Source organism: Dermacentor andersoni, chromosome 4 (genome assembly GCF_023375885.2).
Source record: "Dermacentor andersoni chromosome 4, qqDerAnde1_hic_scaffold, whole genome shotgun sequence".
NCBI classification, from domain to species: domain Eukaryota; kingdom Metazoa; phylum Arthropoda; class Arachnida; order Ixodida; family Ixodidae; genus Dermacentor; species Dermacentor andersoni.
This window is the reverse complement of record NC_092817.1, coordinates 35,294,364-35,315,334: the sequence shown is the minus strand read 5'-3', so window position 1 is coordinate 35,315,334 and position 20,971 is coordinate 35,294,364. Positions and strand designations below refer to the sequence as shown.

Sequence of the window (20,971 nt, the reverse complement as noted above, 5' to 3'; positions counted from 1 at the left end):
GTAGGAGCATGACGTAAGGAGGAGTATAAACTGAAACAGTACTATAAGAGCTAGTAAGCATATTATGTTGCAAATGGCACTTATACATTCCTAATACAAAGCATTCAAACACAAGAGATACAGCATACACGTACGCGTGTATCGACTGCTGACAGTAGTGGTTGCTCTTCTTTCATTAAGAAAAGAAGCTTTACGACTGCTTAGGCTAACAAGTGAGATTAGCACTTATCCAGTGCTACGGTGCCAGCAGCTACCGATAGCACAGTGCGTATTAATGCGGAACAGTTAGTACAAATGTGTTTACATTGAAGAGTGATAGCTACAAGGAAAGGCTGCCAAAAAAGTATCTGGTTACCTCTGTCTACAGACAGACAGACAGACAGACAGACAGACAGACAGACTAAAAATTCGTGCAATCATCGCCGAAATTACGAGGGGCCATGCTCTGTCAATGACATGAACCTAAAGCCCAGACCATACGTACGCTTGCGGACGCGTGCAAGCTCGCGTTCACGCGCCCACGCATGCGCACACGGTGCGGCATGGCTCGTACGCGTTGAAACGCGACGTGATCTCGGGGAACAGCTCATCTCTATTATCGCGCGCTCATAGCGCGCTTGGGTTGCCTCGCGTCGGCGCGCCTGGCTACGCAGCTGCGGCGCGGAGCGTTCAACTCTCAGTGAAGCAGATTTATATCGTGCAAGAATGTGGTTCTTCCTTCCTTTTTGCACTTATCTAACAGCTATAAAAATATAACAATTACGTTTATAAATATCGAAGCATCTTGAAACACTGTCAGTAACAAAGTACGAAGCGGCGCCTGCCGAGGCGTCTGTGAGTGAGCCCAGTGAGCGCGCGCTGTCGCGCGTCTTTGTGGATGCAAACCACCATTACTCGCGAGGCGCGGCAGGCGCTAGGCGCGCGGACGCGAGCTAGCGCGTCCGCAAGCGTACGTGTGGTCTCGGCTTAATGCTTGAGTACCTACCCGGGCACTACTGAAGCTAAAGAAACATAGTGTACAGCGCCAAACGATCTATGTCGTCACAAACATTACAGTCACGTAGGACCACGACTATAAACACCGTTTATTATCTGGGTTACCCATTTTTGACGAGAGATGCACGCTGACCCCATCTAAAAAACTACATTGGGGATGACACGCACATTATCAATATTTGCTGACGCGTTTACACAAGTGGCGTCATGGGTGATAGCACAACGCATACTTTGGCCCTTTGCTCGGTGCTACGTTCCCTCATGGAGGCCATCCGAACGATTTTAGTGGACTGGGGACACCGTCTGCTCGAAGCGCACTTAAAGTGCTGGACGCCTTAAGCCCAGTGCTTGAATCCTTCAACTAGAAAGATGGCTACCCATACCCCATCCTTCCGAAAAGAAGTCAAGGCAGCGTCCGTCGTCCAGTGGAACGCCAGAGGGCTAAAATCACGAATTTCAGATTTCCGTCAGTATGTGTGCACCAATGTGTTTCCACTCATCATAATTTGTGAGCCCAACTTGTCGAAACCAATCAGACTGTCAGGGTACGAATTTATCATGTCATCAAAAAATGGTGCATGCAGCAAAATCATTGTCTTTGTTCGTCGTGAACTCAAATATGTTTTGCAACCAATTGCGCCGCACGACGACAATCAATATATATGCATCACAGTTAAAAAGAACAAACTCTTGTTTACTCTCATAGGCGTATATATATCGCCTTCCAGCAATTTCGATACTAAAAGATTAGCGGATATCTTGAGTGTTTGTCCCGCCCCATGGGTAATCATAGGTGATTTCAATGCACACCATCCAGCATGGGGAAGTACAAGGACAAATGCAAGAGGACGAAGATTAGCAAGCATCGCATACAACTATGGCCTTACTCTCCTGAACGATGGTAGCCCCACCTTTCTCCGAGGCATGACATACGGCAGCTGCCTCGACCTTGCTTTCGTTTCCAACTCTCTCGCCAGATGTGTGAAGTGGTTTCCAGATATTGAGACACATGGGAGTGATCACATTCCCACCTATCTGAACATCAAAGGCTTGTCGTCTAGATCTGGCCCACGGAATACCATTCGGACGATTCAATGGGCCAACTTGAAATCTGATATGGAAGATGCCTGCCTCGAGGGCCTACCTTCTGGGTTTGAGCAAACAATTAAAAATGTGATGCAAAACACCACTCGCACGCTGACGATCTCTTACACGCGAAACGACTTCGACATAGAATTAGAGCGACTTCGAGCACTTCGTCGCCGGGCGGAACGTCGATATCGGCGTACAAGATCAATCCATGACCTTAGGGCAGCCAGGAGCATGCAAAAGAAGATTCAGCGTCGAATGGACAGATTAGCGTCGGAACGTTGGGCAACGCTCTGCCAGACACTCGATCCCCGCAAGCCACTGTCTCACATTTGGAAAACGGTGCAAGGTCTGCGTTGCCTTCCGGAACAGCGTTTTCCATTCAAGGCGCTCGCGCTTTTCCAAGGGCGGCAAGACATCGATGTCGCAGAAGACTTTTGTGCGCGGATGGCAGACCCAATAGCGCTGGCCAGCTGTGTAGGAAAGATAATGGAACGGATGATCCTTGGCCGTCTGGAGTGGTACCTTGAACACTACAGGATTTATCCGCATTCCATGGCTGGTTTTCGACGTGACCGCTCTTCCATCGACAATGTAGTCGATCTCGTTTCATACGTCCAGCACGAAAGGTCCCGTAAGCGTTTATCTGCAGCTTTATTCTTAGATGTGAAAGGGGCATATACGATAACGTATTACATGAGGCCATTCTCGACGCTCTTGTGACGGTTGGCCTACGTGGTAGAGCATTTTTGTGGATTTCAAGTTACCTATCTGCAAGATCATTCTATGTGTTAGCGGACGATGGCCCAAATACGCGACGCTATACCAGCAGGGGCGTTCCTCAAGGCGGTGCTCTCAGCCCGACGCTATTCAACCTCGCTCTTACAGGACTTGCTGAATACTTGCCAACTACCACCAAAATTTCAATATACGCAGACGACATCTGTGTCTGGACTTCGGCAGTCACACGTCCTCAGATACGTGCACGGCTTCAAAGAGCGAGCTACTTGTGTGAACAAGGTCTCAGCATATCCCCAGAAAAATGCGCACTAGTGGCATTTACTCGCGAACTCATGACGCCTTATGTAATCTCAATCAATGGGCAGACCATTTCCTATATCAGAACCCACAGATTTCTTGGCGTGATTATCGACCGAGACCTCTCTTGGAGCCCGCACGTGGCCTACATGAAACGACGCCTGACAGCAACCTCCCAGTTCTTTAAATACTTGACAGGAAAGACGTGGGGGATGTCAGTAGACGCAATGCTGAAACTCTACAGAGCTCTGTTTCTCGGTTTTTTAAGATATAGTCTACCTGTACTGAACATCACCTGCAAGACAAATATTCGTGTTCTGCAGGCAGCACAAGCTCATGCATTCAGAGTTTGCCTTGGTTTGCCCAGATGCACGTCAACAGAGGCAACTATTGCGATTGCTCGGGACCATCCAATGCAAGCTCATATTACGGTGGAAGCCCTGAGAAAGCACATCAGACATTTTGCACGTGCCCCCTATCACCAGCTTGCAACACTACCTTCAGACAGGCACCAAGCATCATTCTCTAAAACTATCGTCAAGTACAACGACAAACTTCCCTCGGGCTCCACCGCTCCATCTAAACCATCGATACCCTCTTGGTGTCTTGTCAGCTCCACAGTCCACCATACCAGCAATCGGGAAAAAATTTGAGCTGTCGTCGCCTGTGCTGAAACAACTGTCTCTGCTTCTTCTGCACGAGAGGTACGCGGACAGTGCACATACTTATACTGATGGTTCCGCAAACATCCAGTGTTCGTCTGGTGCTGTGGTCGTCCCAGCAAGAGCTATTACCATCAGCTTTAGGACTGACCACCCAACGACATCGACATCTGCGGAACTAGCTGCTCTTCGCGCTGCACTTTGTTTCCTCAATCGAGAACCACCTCGACAATGGTCAATCTTCAGTGACTCAAAGGCAGCCCTACAATCTGTGCTATCAGCTCTGCGTCGCGGGCCATTCGAACAGTTCGTGTTCGATATTAGATGCCTACTCCATACATCACATGAGAAAGGACATCACGTGACGTTTCAGTGGCTGCCAAGTCACTGCGGCGTCATAGGAAATGAAGACGCCGATAAAGCCGCTCGGGCAGCTCTTGAAGACACACAGGAAGAGGACATACCACTTTCACGGTCCGACGCAGCCAGCAGACTTCGAGTGCTTGCACGGGAGATCACGCTCTCTCTATGGTGCACACCAAGCAGTCAGACCAACCGGAGCAATCGTCAATACGACCTGCCCTCTTTGATGCATCTTTGTATGCCATCTGGATTCCGCCGAAGTGAGGCCACCCTGCTTTATCGCTTATGGCTAGGGATGGCCTTCACGAAATCTTACTCATTTCGCATTGGAATGGCCGACAACGCTCTCTGCAATGCCTGTCTTTGCGAGGAGACGCTGGAACACATTCTGTGCGACTGTCCTGAATATAATGTTCCAAGACAGTCCCTGGAGTCCATTCTAGCGCACCTTGACAATAGACCATTGTCAGTTGCAACTATTTTCGCATATCACCGACAGAAGACATCGCAGCTGAAGGTGACGAAGGGACTTCTTCGATTTATGAAGGAGACAGACTTGGACAAACGGCTGTGACAGTGATGTCACTTACCGCGCAAGAGTGACAGACTGTAACTAACGATGTGTGTGCCGTGTTATGTGCTCCCTCTATCTCTTCTCCCAATCTTTCATCCCCCCATCCCGCTCCCATGTGTAGGGTAGCAAACCGGTTAAGCTAAACTGGCTAACCTCCCTGCCTTTCCTTCTCCACTTTTTCCTTCCTTTGGCCCTTTGCTGCCTTTTCCGAGCGCTGCTAGTAGCACTTATGATGCAGCTGTTTCTTTATCCAAAAATAATTAGCTCTGTCACAAGGAAAACCTACTCTGTAAGTTTTCCTTGTGACAGTGTTTTCCTTGAAACTTACTTTCTAAGATAAACGGACGGACATTGTATCGTTTCAGACTTATACTCCTCCGATGGCCTGTATCAGCTAAAGGCTATCTCTCAGAATGGCCGGTCTTCGCATCAGGCTTTATATCTGCAGGGCCAATTAGCCAGCTAGCAGTGCTAGTTAAAGCTCATCTGGGCTATCGCTTACAGATCAGGTCACAAAAAAATTTAACTGATGACTGGAGGCCTACATGTGAAAGACGGTATGATAGGCTCAATGACGGGGTTATCTTTACATTTGGGATATTCTGCAAATCCGTATGGCAGTGCTGCAACATTTTCAAATTTTTTGTAGCGTTTGCTATGCAATAGTTGCAGTTTGTGATGACAAAGTTACTTCAAGGGTGGAGGCGACTCAATGGCCAGTTGGCGCCTCCTGGCACTTGTTTCTGTGCATAAGCATTTCCCTCAGAATAACAATCATAAGTAACACCATTCGGGCGGCTGGTAGCTGAATAGTGTGTGCCGTGTAGGAAGAAAGCAACGAAACGACTGGTTACGAAAGTGTCTTGAAAGCACTATAAAATTTATTCGCCCGTGGCGGACCGCGCAGGTTTTTTTGCTTTAGCTTTCTTTGTTTCTTGCACACTAAGCATCAGCACAAGCACGACTAACAGGAGAGGCCACGGCAGAGACAAATGGTGCAATAAGTACCACAAAGCCACGCTATCCAGCCGAAAGAGGGCACCGCGAGCACCTTGTGTCCTTTACGCTGCCTCCAAATGAAAGTGAAGTAGAGGGAGGGGAGGAAAGGAAGGAGGGTATTCGGGGTGCGGAGTAATTACGCGAACTGTCACGTCACGCGCAAACGGTTCAAAAAGCAACCTCCGCCGCCGCCTCACCCGACCGCCATTGCGAACGAAGCGACCTCGCGCGGATCATCTTTCTCGTCGGATATTACACGGTCGGTGACACAGGCGCCGACGCCAGCACCGCCACTCGGCACCCTCTGAGAACACAGAAAGCGAGAGAAAGCGACAAAACATATAACTCCTCCCACGGTCGGGCGAAGGAAGCGGGTGGTGGTACAGCAACTCGCCCAAACCAGCGGCGCCCAGCGAATATTCTTTCGGGCCGAAACACAGGATCTTTACGGACCGTCGGCTCCGCTTTAATTTGGACTCGTCGTTATCTTCCTGGCCATTGCTGTCTGACGCTGGGGATCCTCGCTTCTCTTCATTTCTTTCTTTCTTTCTTTCTTTCTTTCTTTCTTTCTTTCTTTCTCACTGAGCGGATTCCCTCCTTTTGCGTCTCCCACTCCCACAGGGCCTCGGCCTCCTTCCCCTGCTCGTCCTCGTTGTTGCCCAGACGCCCTTTCGTGTGCATCACGGCAAACACTAAGGGTCCCGCAGTGCCTCCTGACGACGCGCTTTTGTTTTCGTCGCTTACTTGTTTTGTCCTCTGCTTGTTTCTTACTTTTCCAACGTGTGTCTCTGAAGTTTCTGCTTTACGACGTCCTCTGAACACCGCCCCCACTTCCCCACCTCCCTTCATCTTACTATAGTCTCCCTACAGACCCTTCTATGTTTCTTACTTCTACACCAAGCGCGACCCTGCGGAAGAAATCACGCAAACTGGAACAAAAGAGAGTAAGAAGAGCGGGAGGAGAAAGAGACAAAAACATGGGGGCGGCTCGAAATTAATTTAAGCGCCGGAGTCTGAGCGTTCAAGCGTGAATACAGCTGGCTCGAGCTTTTCTTTTCCTTCTTCTCTTTTTTACGCGTCTATCACCCGCATGCTTCGCTCACTCGACCATTTCCAACGCTTTTATTTCTTCGCACCATCATTTTCGTGGTTGTTTGTGGCCCCGTCTTCCGCCTCTGTAACCCTTCCGTTTTGTGCTCTCCGTTTGGGCCACGTCGTCTTGCTCGTTCTGTGTTTGCCTTCGATTCCGTTCCGTTCCCATGCGCAGCTGCGTTCACAAACCCTTGGGCGCCCGATGTGTGTGCCCGCCTGTGTGCACACATGTGTGCTTAGGTACGCTGATGCGTACGTACACGTACGCAAGAGCGTGCGCGCCCGTAGGGTACCAGTCGGAGTGGTGCCCCCGGTCTAACCGCTACTCGTTTAAAAAGAGAACACAAGACAACCGAAATCAGAGCGGTTATTCCAATTTCATGATGTTTTTTTATTTCTTCAAATCTTTAGCTTATCTTCAACTGAACTTCACGCCTCGACATCTTCTCTCTGAATGCATACAGTACTGGTTGTCCCCATCATCTCACCAGCTGAGAATAAAAGCGCGACCAAGTTTATTTATCTTTGAAGCCTCTTCGTCCCGCCGACCCTGGAGCCATGTTCACTCGCGAACATTGAACAATGTAAACTGACAAACAAAACTTCTAGCTCGCTCCTTCGGTGCTAATATTACGTGCCTGCGCATGAGCCGTAGACGCAAAAAAAAAAAAAAAAAAGGCTGTCGCCTTCTACCATCTTCAGAAACGTTTACTGCTTTAATGATATACATCGTGAACCGCAGAGCGAGGCTGCGCATTTATACTTTGTTTCTCTTTTGTGTGTAAGTTTGTGATGCCAGAAGTCAGACTAACCTAAAAAGAAAATCAGGTTTACTATTCTACGCAACTTTTGCAGTATCACTTTTTACAAGAAAGCTTCCACGTGTTTTCTCATAAAGAGCGTACTCGTCCGCATATATTGATCTAACGCGAAAAGTTTCTTACGCGATTGAGAGGGAAATATGAGACGGATATCGGCAGTCCAACGGAAATCGTTGAATTGAACAACGGAAGTTGGCGGAAATTGAACACATTGCAAGGAAAGTACATTTTACGGGTTACTCTGTTTTCAATGGCCCGTTTCTCAAAATTAAATCCTGAGGTTTTGCGTGCCGAAACCACAATCTCATTATAAGGCACGCCGTGGTTGGGGGATCCTAGTTAACTGTGGCCTAATGATGGCTAGAGCATCGGGTGGCTGTGCTGGGATACCGAGGTTCGATACCACCACAGGGCATGTAATTCAATTTTCTTTAATTGCTATAGCAATTGTATGGACACTCCAGGCGCATTTTAGACAAATTCTCTGGGGCAACAGTCGAAAATATACTCAGCAGGTGTGGCCGATATTTAGAAGTTAAATGTGTACATTAGAACAGTTAACTGCTGGGCTAGTTGATGATCTTGCACACTAAAAAGATATTGCGCCAAAACAACACACACAAAAAAGACGGCGACACCACAGGCGACACCACGGGCGACACCACGGGCGACACCACGGGCGACACCACGGGCGTCGTCTTTCTTGCGTGTGTTGTTTTGGCGCAAAATCTTTTTAGTATAAATGTGTACACACCCGGAGCGCATCTGTAACAATTATTACTTTAGATTTCTGTAGATCCAATTTTCTGGTGGCCACGATCATTGCCAGAAATTGAGCAAGAAATATTGGAGTTTAATCGGCGAGACGGAGAACAAAGACCAATTTAGCTGATTTGGCCTTCTACTCCGGCCTTCTCTAAATTTTGTGTTGCGTCCGTAGTGAGACGGAAATTGACTGACGTCATCCAGAAGGAGACCTTCAAGTATGCGCGCAGGAAGAAGTATTGCGTGTTTTGGAAAAATATCATCAAAATCAGTTTCACTTTCAACAAATTATTATTTGGAGAACTCAGGCTCGGTAGACGAACTTGAAGTTTTGATAACAACCCCTGAAAAAAAAAAAAAAAACTACTTGTGGCTGCCGATAAGCCGCCAAGCTGTTCTGAAAAATTAATCGGAAGAATTGATGAAAATGGGTTGCAAATGGAAGATGATACATCGCAAAGCTTCAGGAAAGTCAGGAGAGTAATTTGCGTAATTTATGGATTCGAGCGGAATAAATGAAGACTAGAGATAAAGCCCATTGTTAGCCACAAATCCTGGCAGTCCAAAACAAAGACGCAGTACTTGCCTTTCAAATAATATTAAAGGTCCTAACTTGTATGCTTCACTCCCTGAAAAATTAACTCAGCCAAATTCAAAAATGGGGGGGGGGGGCACAAAATTTATCAGTCATCAGCAACGTAGCCCTACGCATCCCTGTGTTTTCATTACTAAACCGACGTGACAATCCCATTGCACGTTCTTCTTTACTAGCATTTGCTTCGATTTGCTGCTGCCAGTTTAGCTTACCATCGTAAGTTATTCCTAAATATTTCAAAATTGAAACTTGCAGTGTCGACTCATTTCGATAATGAAGAGAAATAAAAAGGGGATTTGACAATGGAAACACAAGTAACGAGCATTTCTTGACGTTAAGGGGAAAAGAGAGTCCGTCCAGCCACGACTCGAGTTCAGACAAATGTGATCGTAAAATTTTGTATAACTTATTGATATCTCTTGATGAGGGAAAAAATTCAATGTCATCAGCATAGAGATATAATTGCATATCCTGATGATCTCGGACAGAAGATAACAAAATATTAAACAAAAGTGGTGAAAGAACTGATACCTGTGGTACGTCTCTCGTCTGTTCGTATGTACCCAATGTCATCCCATCCTTGAAACAAAAGAATTCTCTACCAGAAAGGCACTCTTGTATCCAGGCCACTAAATAGTCTGGAACAGCACACCTAGCTATGTAACAGCACACCCCTTATGTAATACCCCGTTACGGGGTCTTTAAGGAATAAAAATGAAATGAAATGAAATGAAATCTAGAAATTAAAATTCGATGCTCGGCACTGTCATATACTTTTGCGATATCCAAAGTTACCAATGGTGATACATCTCCTCGTAGTCCTGCGAGTCGAATGTGGCTTTATAATAAACGTGAGCTAAGCGTATGGAACACCCAAGCCTAAATCCTAGTTGTCTCGACGACAGAATGCCCTGAGAATAAGTAAATTCATTGAGCCGGATATGGACTACTTTTTCTATAATTTTGACTAGATTCGGTGTAAATGCGATTGGCTGAATGTTCTCCAAGACATATCAGAGGTATTGATTTTACAGCGGAGCTGTATATGGCTAGGGTATCATAGAATTTCTGTGACCGCACGCAAACGCTATCATCATCAATGGCTCATTCCCCCGTAAGCAAGCAAAATATATAATGGCTCATAGCCTCGCGAATCAGAGGCTACAAGCATTCATCAAAGTGCAGCGAATAGTGCATACATTATTTGGAATCACGCATACAACATGCGTTGTCAGTGATGTCAATATGGATGTGACGGGACTGAAAAAGGAGTGGTTTACGCGTTTCGTGTTGGAGACATTTCGCTTGTGATGGCACACCTATCCGGCCCAACCGACCACCCAGCGGAGTACGTGCATCGATTTGACATCATCAAGAATTTGTCTGCAATTGCGAGTATGCTGACCAGTGTATATCATAGCGACCACAAAGCCATTGTGACCGTCATTACTAAGTGACAATGAGTCACGCAATGAAGTCCTTACCACAAGTTTTTTTTTACCACGATGTTTTCAGTTCCGCTGGTTATTCACCTTCGCAGAGCGGAATGGCCTTTAATTCTTGTAGTAAAAGCACAATTTTCGCAATTTTCCATGGGCTTAGAAGCCATGCATACTGCAGTGAACAGTCAACTATATTCAAGAGCTCATTATTGAAAGAGTTATACAATGATTTAATCACAGAAATCAGTATTGAAGGATCGTTAGCACGGGATAGAAGAAATGACGACGGTGACCCGCACACCGTCAACTTGTTGCGTGAGTTTTGCACATAGGGAAGACACGATGCCGGGTTGTATAAGACACAGAAATTTGTCATCAGTCCGAGAATTTCTTGGCGCGTTTTTACTGTTTGCGCTGTCGGCCATTTCTGGTACCATGTTTTTGTCACGCCGCCACTGAATTTTCGCGAAATGGGGCGCATAATGCTTTCGCGTTAATAATTTTGAATAAAGGCTTTATACTTTTTACTTCCAGAAGTCGAATTTAGCGAAGTGCATCGAATGTTTTAGAGACAAGGCAAATAACGCCATATTGCCCCTGAAGACCAAAAAAATTAACCATGCAATTAGTAGTTTGTTATGTTATTATAATTTCCGCATTGTACCCTTCATCGTTCAGTAAAGTACAGGAAATATGAAACAAGTGTACGTCCCTTTTACCTTTGGCAAATTAGGAAGGTAAGTAAAAAAATATTCGCAAAGGACCATAGCCCCCAGGGACAGCAAACTCATTCCGTTTAACGCAGTCATTTCTGCTGTTTTTTTTTTTTTCTACGCTAACAGCACGGGCCATGGTGTAATTTCTGGTCCAAGCGGAAGGGACAGTACGTTTTAAGCTACAAACTTCGGTCTCATACCGTGCGCCATTGAGGTGCGACGCCCTGCAGCGCGATTGGTTGCGCTCCTCATAACGCCAGCGTTGTGAGACTCCCGAAAGCTGCCCGGACGCTGCCTCTGCTACGCCGCAGAAGTTGACTCGCGTCCTGTGTCGCGCCAACCATATAGTTTCATACAATGTTGCATGAAACCCTATGGCGGCACCATGTCGTCCCCCGCGTATTCTTAGAACACCATCCGAAGATCTTCAACACAACGCTGAACCTTGCTATCGCTATCAATGCTTCGCCTTTCCGACGATACTGCCTTTCTTTTTCCTATCACCCCAAGTCTCGTTCGTTTCCTTATTCCCTTCTCCCCCTTGCGGAGTAGCAGGTTAGAGCGCATAAGCTCAGGCCGACCTCTCTGGCTTTCAACAAAATATCCGAGGACACCTAAGCACTTATGAGTTGCGAAGGTGAAAGCATTAATGTGCAATTGAACGGTGCTGAACAGGCCTTAGAGTTATGAACTCCTCGCGGACAAGCGAGAGCGTCGAGACGTTTGGCGCACTTTAATCAGGCCTTACCGAGGCGCAGTTAGAAGGCAGGCAAGAGCTTGCGCGGACAAGGAACGCGCCGATAACATAGACTTCCGACAGTGAGGGTGACGTGGCGTCGCGGTGATGCCATCTCGCCTCTCGCAACACCTGGCGCGCCACTGCGGCAGCGGGTGTTCCTTTTCGCCCACTCTGTTCCGTTGAGGCGCGCTCGAGCCGTGGCGTCGCATCCAATTAGAGCTCCGTCTAGTAGCGCTCGTGACGTGGCGTTGCAGCCAATGAAAATTTAGGTGCTGCTACAGACGCGGGACGACGACTTTTTCGCTCAATGAGCCATTTGAAGCTTTCGCATAAAAAAAATGTCCCTTCTCTCCTTTCTTTTCACGCGATAGCGTTAAGGGCCCGTGTCGCATAAAATCTGGTGTTCGCGCCTTGCGTCGTACGTCGTTTAGCGAAAAATCATTCCAAACTACCACCACGCAGGTACTCCACGTGACGCAGAGGCGTTACTCAACCAATTGAATTCCTCAAAGTAAGATGCGTCAGAAAAATGGTAAAGTACAACCTAACCACAACCTAGAAACACGATAGCGTCGAATTGTGATTTGAATGTACCAGAAAACATAATTCTGTTACGTGGAAACTCAAACATAAACCCTTTTTCCGGCGTTTCTACCGTTCATAGAACGGCGCGCTGTGCTCGGTTCTTTGCAACAACACAATCCAGATGGGGCTCGCCTCCGTGCATCCGCGGCCTACACATGAGGCCGGGTTTCTATCAGAACGCTCGCACGCTCGCTTTCGTGCATAGCGTTCGCCGCTAGCGTTTCCCGGTAAACATTACGGTTACATAAGCTGCAGTTGCCGGAAAGCATGAGAAGCAGTCAGGGATCTCTAAATGCTATCGCGTTCCACTATTAAAGGCGAAGCTTAGGCTTCTTCCAAATTTTGTTTCTGTACATTTGCTTCCCCGCTGCGTTTGAGCGTGCCCACACTCGGACTCCGCGGTGCCTGCCAAATAAGTGACTCGAGGCCGAACGCCGAGCCCCGACTCGCGTGACCCGAGAATTGCGTGATACGTGTGCTATAGGAGGTCAGTGCAGCATTTATTGTTGCTCTTTCGCGGCGTACAATCTGGCAACCGCTTAGTGGCGCAATCCTTCTCTGAACGAGAGCTACATGTGCGGGGCAGAAATCGAGAGTCGTGAATTCACAACATATAGCAATACGTTTCGTTCTTATATGCCGTGCCAGAATGTCTTACTACCCTGAGCCAATACTATACTACGCACCTGAGATTCCCCGATAAAGCAAATCTTCTTCGCCTATGAACGTAAATTGAGGACTGCAGTTCAAGCTTGGCATTGCGAACCCCCCATTGCACTCGTCAATATCAGCTTATGCGCATGTATAGACCTCTTGCATAATGCCTAAAAACCTGCGCGCAAATGGGTTCTCACCACCGTCGCGAAGGATATAGATGTGCATGCTGGTGAACGCAAAACACGGCTTTAGGCGAGTGACACGCGGCTCAAGATGGATACGTTTTCGCGAGTGCGAAAAACGGATAACTTTACGCATTGTGCGCTGTACCATTTCTCATAGCTGCACCTAACTGTTACAGTGAGCGTGAAATACGTGACCGATCGTTTGGCAGGGCCTGTAGCAGAGCCGGCGCGGCTAGTAGACTTCCTACGCTCTGCACATTTGTGGACACATTTTATGAGGCCCAGTACTGTTGAGTGAAAACTAAAGAGACAATAAAACCACGCGCCCTTTTTTTTTTTTTTAAGCCTGAACCATGGTTTGCTCAACTTCTCGAAAAAAACAGCATATCACGGTTCAGGCGATCAGTAAAATAGGAAAAACATGGTGGCGAGCGTTTTCGCAAATTTTACTGTTCGCTACCAGTGTCCACGGTTATGAACCCTTTTTCTAATGTCAAGCGCATCTCAGCGAAAAGTTCCGAGGCCTTCCAATCCGGTAGGAAAGAGGCTAAACCCCCAGGGTTTACCTCTTTCCCGCGCACAGGGTTGTCGGCATGACGCAGTAAGTCTATTACGAACAAATTCAAATATTTTTCCGAGCCCGTGATCCGTATACTTTTGCTCACGGGTGTACGCCCATTTTCTAAACTGCTACGTCAGTATCACCACCAGGCCAACGTGACTGCGCAAGACGCGGCGTTTGGGTCTACAGAGCTGATCACAGCTGGGGCCATATTTTGTAACGACTCATCTTATTTTCCTATTCTTTTCGCAGTTAGCAATTGGCTGGGACGGGGTGCACGACGGTTATCGATGGGATGGACAACTCGTCACAAAGCTTGATAAGAAAAGATTAATAGAATATGAAATGCATCGCTACAGAATGAGGGACCTGGGGCTGCCATTTCGTTTTCGCCGTTCGTCATTGATTTGGACGCCACCGTATCACCGTTATTGTCGGAATTGTACAGTCGGCACTAAACATAAGACGAACGAAAATGAATCGAATGATCACATAATACGGCCCTTATGTGGCGGTTTGTGCGAATTGGTACCGTGTGATTCTCAGCTTTTACTGTAAACCTGCGTTGTAAGTATGCAATATTTTTAGCTCCCGTTACCGGCGACCTTCAAGAGTCATGAGCCAAAATCCAGAGCCGTTATCCGGGCACTCAAGACGAGAATAGGGCGAGAACGAAACGTGAACATCCGGGCATCGCTGCGAGAGCGAAACGAGATTATCCGGGCAACCAGTCGAAACTTAGGAAAATGCGGTCTCTGGCCCCCAAGCCCTTGTACAGGCCTGCATTACATACGCTAGTTATTGCCCAAACAAGTTTTAAAAAATATTGCTTCCGATTTCTTCCTAATGTTTGTTCACAATATCAGTCAAGCTGTAACTTCTTGTACGCTGAAGTTTAATTGGTCATTTCCAATAGCGACGTTCAAAAGGCAGATACACTGCACCATACACTTGATTGTCATCTTTTGGCGGTGAGACAGGTTTGCCTGTGTTCTTTTCAACTGCAGCGGTCCGTGAGTTCCACGGCGTGGGTTTTACGCCACATCCTTCGAGAGATGGCGCCACGCTGCGTGATCAGGCCGGCAGTGTCCGGCGCGCCGCAGATTTTCTTTGTTTACTCTATTTACAGAAATATTGCAGGCCACATGGCTCAAGCAGGAGGGGCGAAACAAAAGCTCATAAACAACAATACACACCAATTAACAACTAAAAAACGATAAAATAGCAACATGCGAAATAAATTGTTACAAGCTCTAAAAAGTACTGAGAAAATGCGAATACGGAAACAGTAACATTATCAAGTGGGTTGCAAAGACAAGGAAATCTAAGTATACATAGATAATGGGCAGTCAGGTGATAGAGTATTCCGGGCATTAATTGTTTGCAGAAAGAATGAGAATTTAAATACATTTGTTCTGGCAAAACAAGGAGTTAGAGAAAGCGGGTGCCTATGACGAGTGCGCTGGGTAGCAAGTACGGCGCTGGGTCGAGCCGAAGCTTCCGATTAATTAATGAATACGGAAACATTAAACGCTGACCTTTGCGCTGGGATTATGATGAGGGAACCTGATTACATTCCATAGATGACGAGACGGAATGCTGGTGGCCGTATAAAGAGAAAATAAATCGGACAGCTTCTCGCTGGATTTTTTCAAGCGCCTAAATGCTAACGTTAGTATGCGGGTCACAAATAAATAATACAAGCATACTCAAGCTTTGACCGAGTGAAGTGCTCATACGCCAGACGCTTTACATGTGGTGGTGCATCTTTAAGCTTGTGACGTAAAAATCATAGTTTGCGAAGAGCAGCAGCGCATGTTTTAGCAATATGGTTGTTCCAGCTTAAGTTGCTTGTCAGAGTGACACCTTGGTACTTATACTCACACACCTCAGTTAAGGGTTTAGTGCCTATAAAATAAGAAAATTTGGGGGGGGGGGGGGGGTTAAGTCACTTTGTGACGCGAAGGAGCACAGTTTTGTCATTGCTCAGTATTATAACCCATTCGGCGCACCAGGTAAGGATATTATTGAAGGCCAAGTTAAGGGCGACTTGATCGCCGGCGACATGAATGTCATTATAAAGAACTCAATCACCTGCGAATAAGCCGATCTTTATTGGTTCATTAATAACTGACTAAATCATTAACGTAAATAAGGAACAAAAGTTGCCCCAGGACACTTCCCTGAGGCGTCCCTGATGATACAAGTGCCTGATTTTTTTGCATTGATTTCAACATATTGCCTGCGATCATTTAAGTAGGCGGAAACCCAAGAAATAAGAGATGCTTGTAACAGCTGTGAGGTGGTTGTGAGTAATCATCCTAATTACTCCACCCAATATGCTTTGCTGGTAGCCATTTCTTACATCTACTCACGATTACGGGACAGCCACCATTTGTTTATATTCTATCACATTGAAAGAATATTTGACGCTATATGGTGCTGTGTTATCGCTCATATTTTGCAACAAAGCCTTCTTTTTTTTTTTTTGTCCTCATCATTAGGTAAAGAACTTCACGTGTAAGTAGGGCGGTGGACCAGTTTGGCGAGATGCAAGCTTGTCTGCTCTGTAGCCGAAACGTGTTTATTTTTACCGCGAAGCTGTTAGCTTCGAGTTAATCGGGATTTTCTGGTGGCGTGCTCATCCAAAAACAAACGGCAGCTGCAAGGCTTTGTGTTTGAGTTTCCGCGTAACAGAATTATGTTTTCTCGTATATTCGAATTATAACCCGAAGCTATCATGTCTGTAGCTTGTGTGTAAGCCGTACTTTATGTGTTTTCTTACAGAATTTACAATTAAACATTCAAGTAATTCAACTGGACTGTATATTTTTTATTCATCCAGTGTTCTACTGAGTGTCATATTTTGTGTCACTATTCTCCCTTTTTACACAAATTGTTTCCTTTGCCAAGTGACAAGGAGTAGCCGGTTCCACCATAAAGGCGCCAACCTCTCCTAATATTCATTTCAATAAAAAAATGCACTTGCGCTTGGTGGAGGGCCTAGAATAATGAGGATGTATGCTATACTTCCGCACACGTGCGTGCGCGCGTGAATTATGTTGCTTGTGGTGCTTGTATAACGTCGTCTAATGTCGGTTGTACTTGCCTGTTGGATATTGATTGATTGATTGATTGATTGATTGATTGATTGATTGATTGATTGATTGATTGATTGATTGATTGATTGATTGATTGATTGATTGATTGATTGATTGATTGATTGATTGATTGATTGATTGATTGATTGATTGATTGATGAAAGCACGGAGCGCTATGTGCTTTCATCTGGCCGGCTCGGCTCGTTTCTTCCTGTCTATGTCGCGCTGTGCCACTTCTAGGAGGCCGTTAAACTAACGTTTCTGCATTTCGCAAATTAACGCCAAAGTGCCCCGCCCCTTCCCCCCTCATCTGATTACGTGATTCTTTGGTCTAGACTTTATCATTCTATATATCTTATGCGTAGGGTAGATAACTGGTGGACCACTAAAGTTTCAGATGGATGCCAAGAGAAGAAAGTGCACTCGAGGGCAGCAGAAGATTAAGTGGGGTAATGAAATTAGGAAATTTGCAGGCGCAAATTGAAAGCAGCTAACGCAAGACACGGATAATTGGCGATCTCTGGGAGAGCCCTTCGTCCTGCAGTTGGCCTAAAGATAGGCCCATGATGATGCTGACGATCTATAATGCACATGTCGTCCATGTTGTGACACTACTTAACAAAAGACGTAAGAACTCGTGTTGTGAATCGTCAGCGTTCACCGCCGAACAACAACGCAAACCAAAAAGAGACAAGTATGTTTTTTGTAGTGCTAAGCAAAGCAAATAGTACATATAACGGATGCAGGCTACTCGGCCCTGGCCGCTGATTGCGGCACAGCGATTTCCATGATTCAAGATCGTTATAGGCAGGCGGGGAACGCACAGCCGCTAACTGTGGAACCGGAAACAGATTGCCACGCTTTGCTAGACATTTGCGATCAAGCTGAAATTGATCTGGACGCTTCATTACAAAACTGCCACCAGTTCGTGTTTCTGCGTCAACTATCGTAAGCGTATGCTTTCTTTCACCCCCTTTCATCGAACAGCGTGCACTTTACAATGTCGTCATTCGCGAAAAAGAAACGGTAATATGTCAAACAAAAATGAAGCCCTTTGTCGATGTGGAACTTTTAAAAATGATTAAATTAAATTATGGGGTTTTACGTGCCAAAACCACTTTCTGATTATGAGGCACGCCGCAGTGGAGGACTCCGGAAATTTTGACCACCTGGGGTTCTTTAACGTGCACCTAAATTTAAGTACACGGGTGTTTTCGCATTTCGCCCCCATCGAAATGCGGCCGCCGTGGCCGGGATTCGGTCCCGCGACCTCGTGCTCAACAGCCTGACACCATAGCCACTGAGCAACCACGGCGGGTTTTTAAAAATGAGTACACCTTACACTGTTCCTCGTTTTATTTTTGCGTTGGTGCTCTAATGATATACATCTCGAAAAAAAGAAATATTAATGAAAGAAGAGTTCGCTAGTTAGATCAAACCACGTGAAGTTAATTAATAGTTTCCTAATAAACTATAAACTGATGGGGGTGCCATTGAAGTTGAGCTATTTGTACGAGACACCATAGTGGCAATAACGAAACAAACTTTCGTTCCGGTCTGCACCGCTATGTTTGTGTAAAATGTACGTAAACAAGGTATTAGCACAACGAATATATCGCATTAGTGCATTCATTGTTTGACCACAATAATTGTTATAATGAAGATTCAGCCAACTTTTGTGGTGCCTGTTGCTGATACGATAATAATGTTTGCCATTCGCACGTTTCCTTAGCAGAAAACTCATCAGAGGAGAACGAAGTTGGTAATGAAAAAGAGGACTCTTGAAAAAGGAGATAAACGTGGTATGAGACGTTATCTTTAGAAAAACAATTTGCCATCATTACTTTTGTTCTTGAACTGTAGCCCACCACCATGGCAAGAGTAAGTCATTACGTTTCCGCAATATTAAAAGCCAAGGTTGAAGAAGATTTGTGGACATCGACAGACGCTGCCAGCTTCTTTTAATGCGAAAGATTTTTTTTTCTTTCTTGCCTTATACCAAACACTTTACGGCATCGGTAGGCAGGTAGGCTTCTGTCGCCCCTCTGCCGCGAAGTTGCCACTTAATATTACTTTTTTTTTTTTTTTGTGCGCTGCTGAAGTTCAAGTGCCAACTAGTACTTCAAAACGATAAGGCGCGAGCGTCTCGCGGCATATCAGCAATTTGATTTAAAAATGGAGAACTTCCATTAGGCCAGACACGGAGTAATGGAACGTTTGGATGATTGCCACTGTTAACGCCGTCCTTCGCATGCGTCACGTCGCATGACAACGAGTTGCTCATAAAAACGAGAGCGCGCCAGCTTCCTCCATCCTTCGCTAGTGGCAGCATGTGCTCTGAGACGCTATGTGGCACTGCCACGCCTTCGATACCAACCCATTTTCTCGGGTACAATTCTTGCGGCAACGGGGCACAGTACATAGTATTTGCGGTACGTACGTGGGGTATGTAGCATTGTACCGCCTTCGAGATCGGCCCAGGTCGCAACGGAAAATTTTGTGACGTTTCCTCGCCGGAGTGCAATAAATTGGCCGTCATATCACCGCCGCCGGAGTCATACAATCGCCGTCGCTGTCGTCGTCGCCGTGCTTCTGTCGTCACACACACGCTCGCGTCGCGCGGGGCAATCGATTGCTCGCCTAAGACAAATATATTGGTCCGCCCGGTAGCGCTTCGTAGATCCATGAACTGTGCTGAACAGCCAACCGCCGGCAAAAGGCTTCGCATAGCATCGATTCCCGCAGTGCGTGCGATCTGCATAATATTTATTTCCTCCGACTCCCTCCGTACATTATTCAGTTCTGACACGAAAAAGCAAGGCTCATTTGCAGCGACTTTTTCGAAGTGAAATATACCTCCGCGAAAGCGAAAGCAATTAACGACGCTAAAAAATAAATAAATACATAAAAAACGTTAGCACAATTAATTGTTTTCGCTATGTGTGACCGACTATAGCTCAATTCGTGATCCTGTTCCTCAGCACGCCGCCAAGGGGCGCGGCATCTGCGAAGTGCCACGAGCTGGAATTATCGCGCTAACATTTGTTGCCTATTAAATATATGAGACGGACTCTACAAGAGAAGCTAATTTTCGCTGAAAACGAGCTAAGCATAGTGCAATCAGATATGTCTAACCTATCGAAGGGTAATTATTCGGTGATGTAGGGCAATGGTGCAGCATCGAGTGCGTAATGCGGTTAGATGTGGGTTCGCCTCCCTCCGATGGCAAGTTATATTTTCGTCCACTTTCACTTCCATCCACTTCAATCAAAACTACGGTTAATATCGCCTATGCTTTCCTTCGCTCCATTGCCTACTGGCTTCATCTAAGTAACAAAAAGGGAGTATCTCAATTCCTTTTGTTCTTCTAACAGTGCGAGCGCCTTTGACTGTGTGGTGCTATCCGTGCACGCGCACATATTTATCACCTTCCTGTCTCCCTCTATCTTCTTTCTATTCCTGTGTTTCCCTCTCTCAGCACAGGGTAGCCAATAAGACGATTTTTTGGCGAACATCGCTGCCTTTTTATTCTCTCTTTATTTCGCTTTAAAAGCATGTCGGATATGTAAAGAAAACAGGTTATTCTGTTCCCTTGTGGTGTGGTTTATCATATGTTGGCCAAACGGGCAGATGTCTGAATGTCAGATTGAATGAGCATCGATATAAGATGGAAAACCAGCTCTCAGGTCACATTAGTGCTCATTGTAAGGCTCACAAGTGCACTCCAGATTTTGATAGAATCTGTGTTTTGAACAGAGCAGGTGATCAACTGACAAGGGAGATATTGGAAACACTTGAGATCAAGAAGTGGGGTGATGCTTGTATCGGTGAACCCTCAGTTTCTCTATCGGCAAAGGAACTGGCGTATCTTGGGAGCGGCGCTTAGAAGCTGTTCTGTATCGTGTTTTTGTTGCAGGACGCAGATGACGGCACTGTTTTTTCTTGTTGTTTTGACTCTTGGCAGCAGCTATTTATTCTTGTGTCAAGATA

At 46.2% G+C, this 20,971-nt stretch overlaps 1 protein-coding gene across 2 annotated transcripts in view; it reads left to right on the top strand.

The window, feature by feature from the left end:
- The window catches only part of LOC126536905 (cell adhesion molecule Dscam1-like), a 292,232-nt gene that overhangs the window by 150,295 nt on the left and 120,966 nt on the right, over window positions 1-20,971 (top strand). The gene's annotated exons all lie outside the window — the stretch shown is intronic.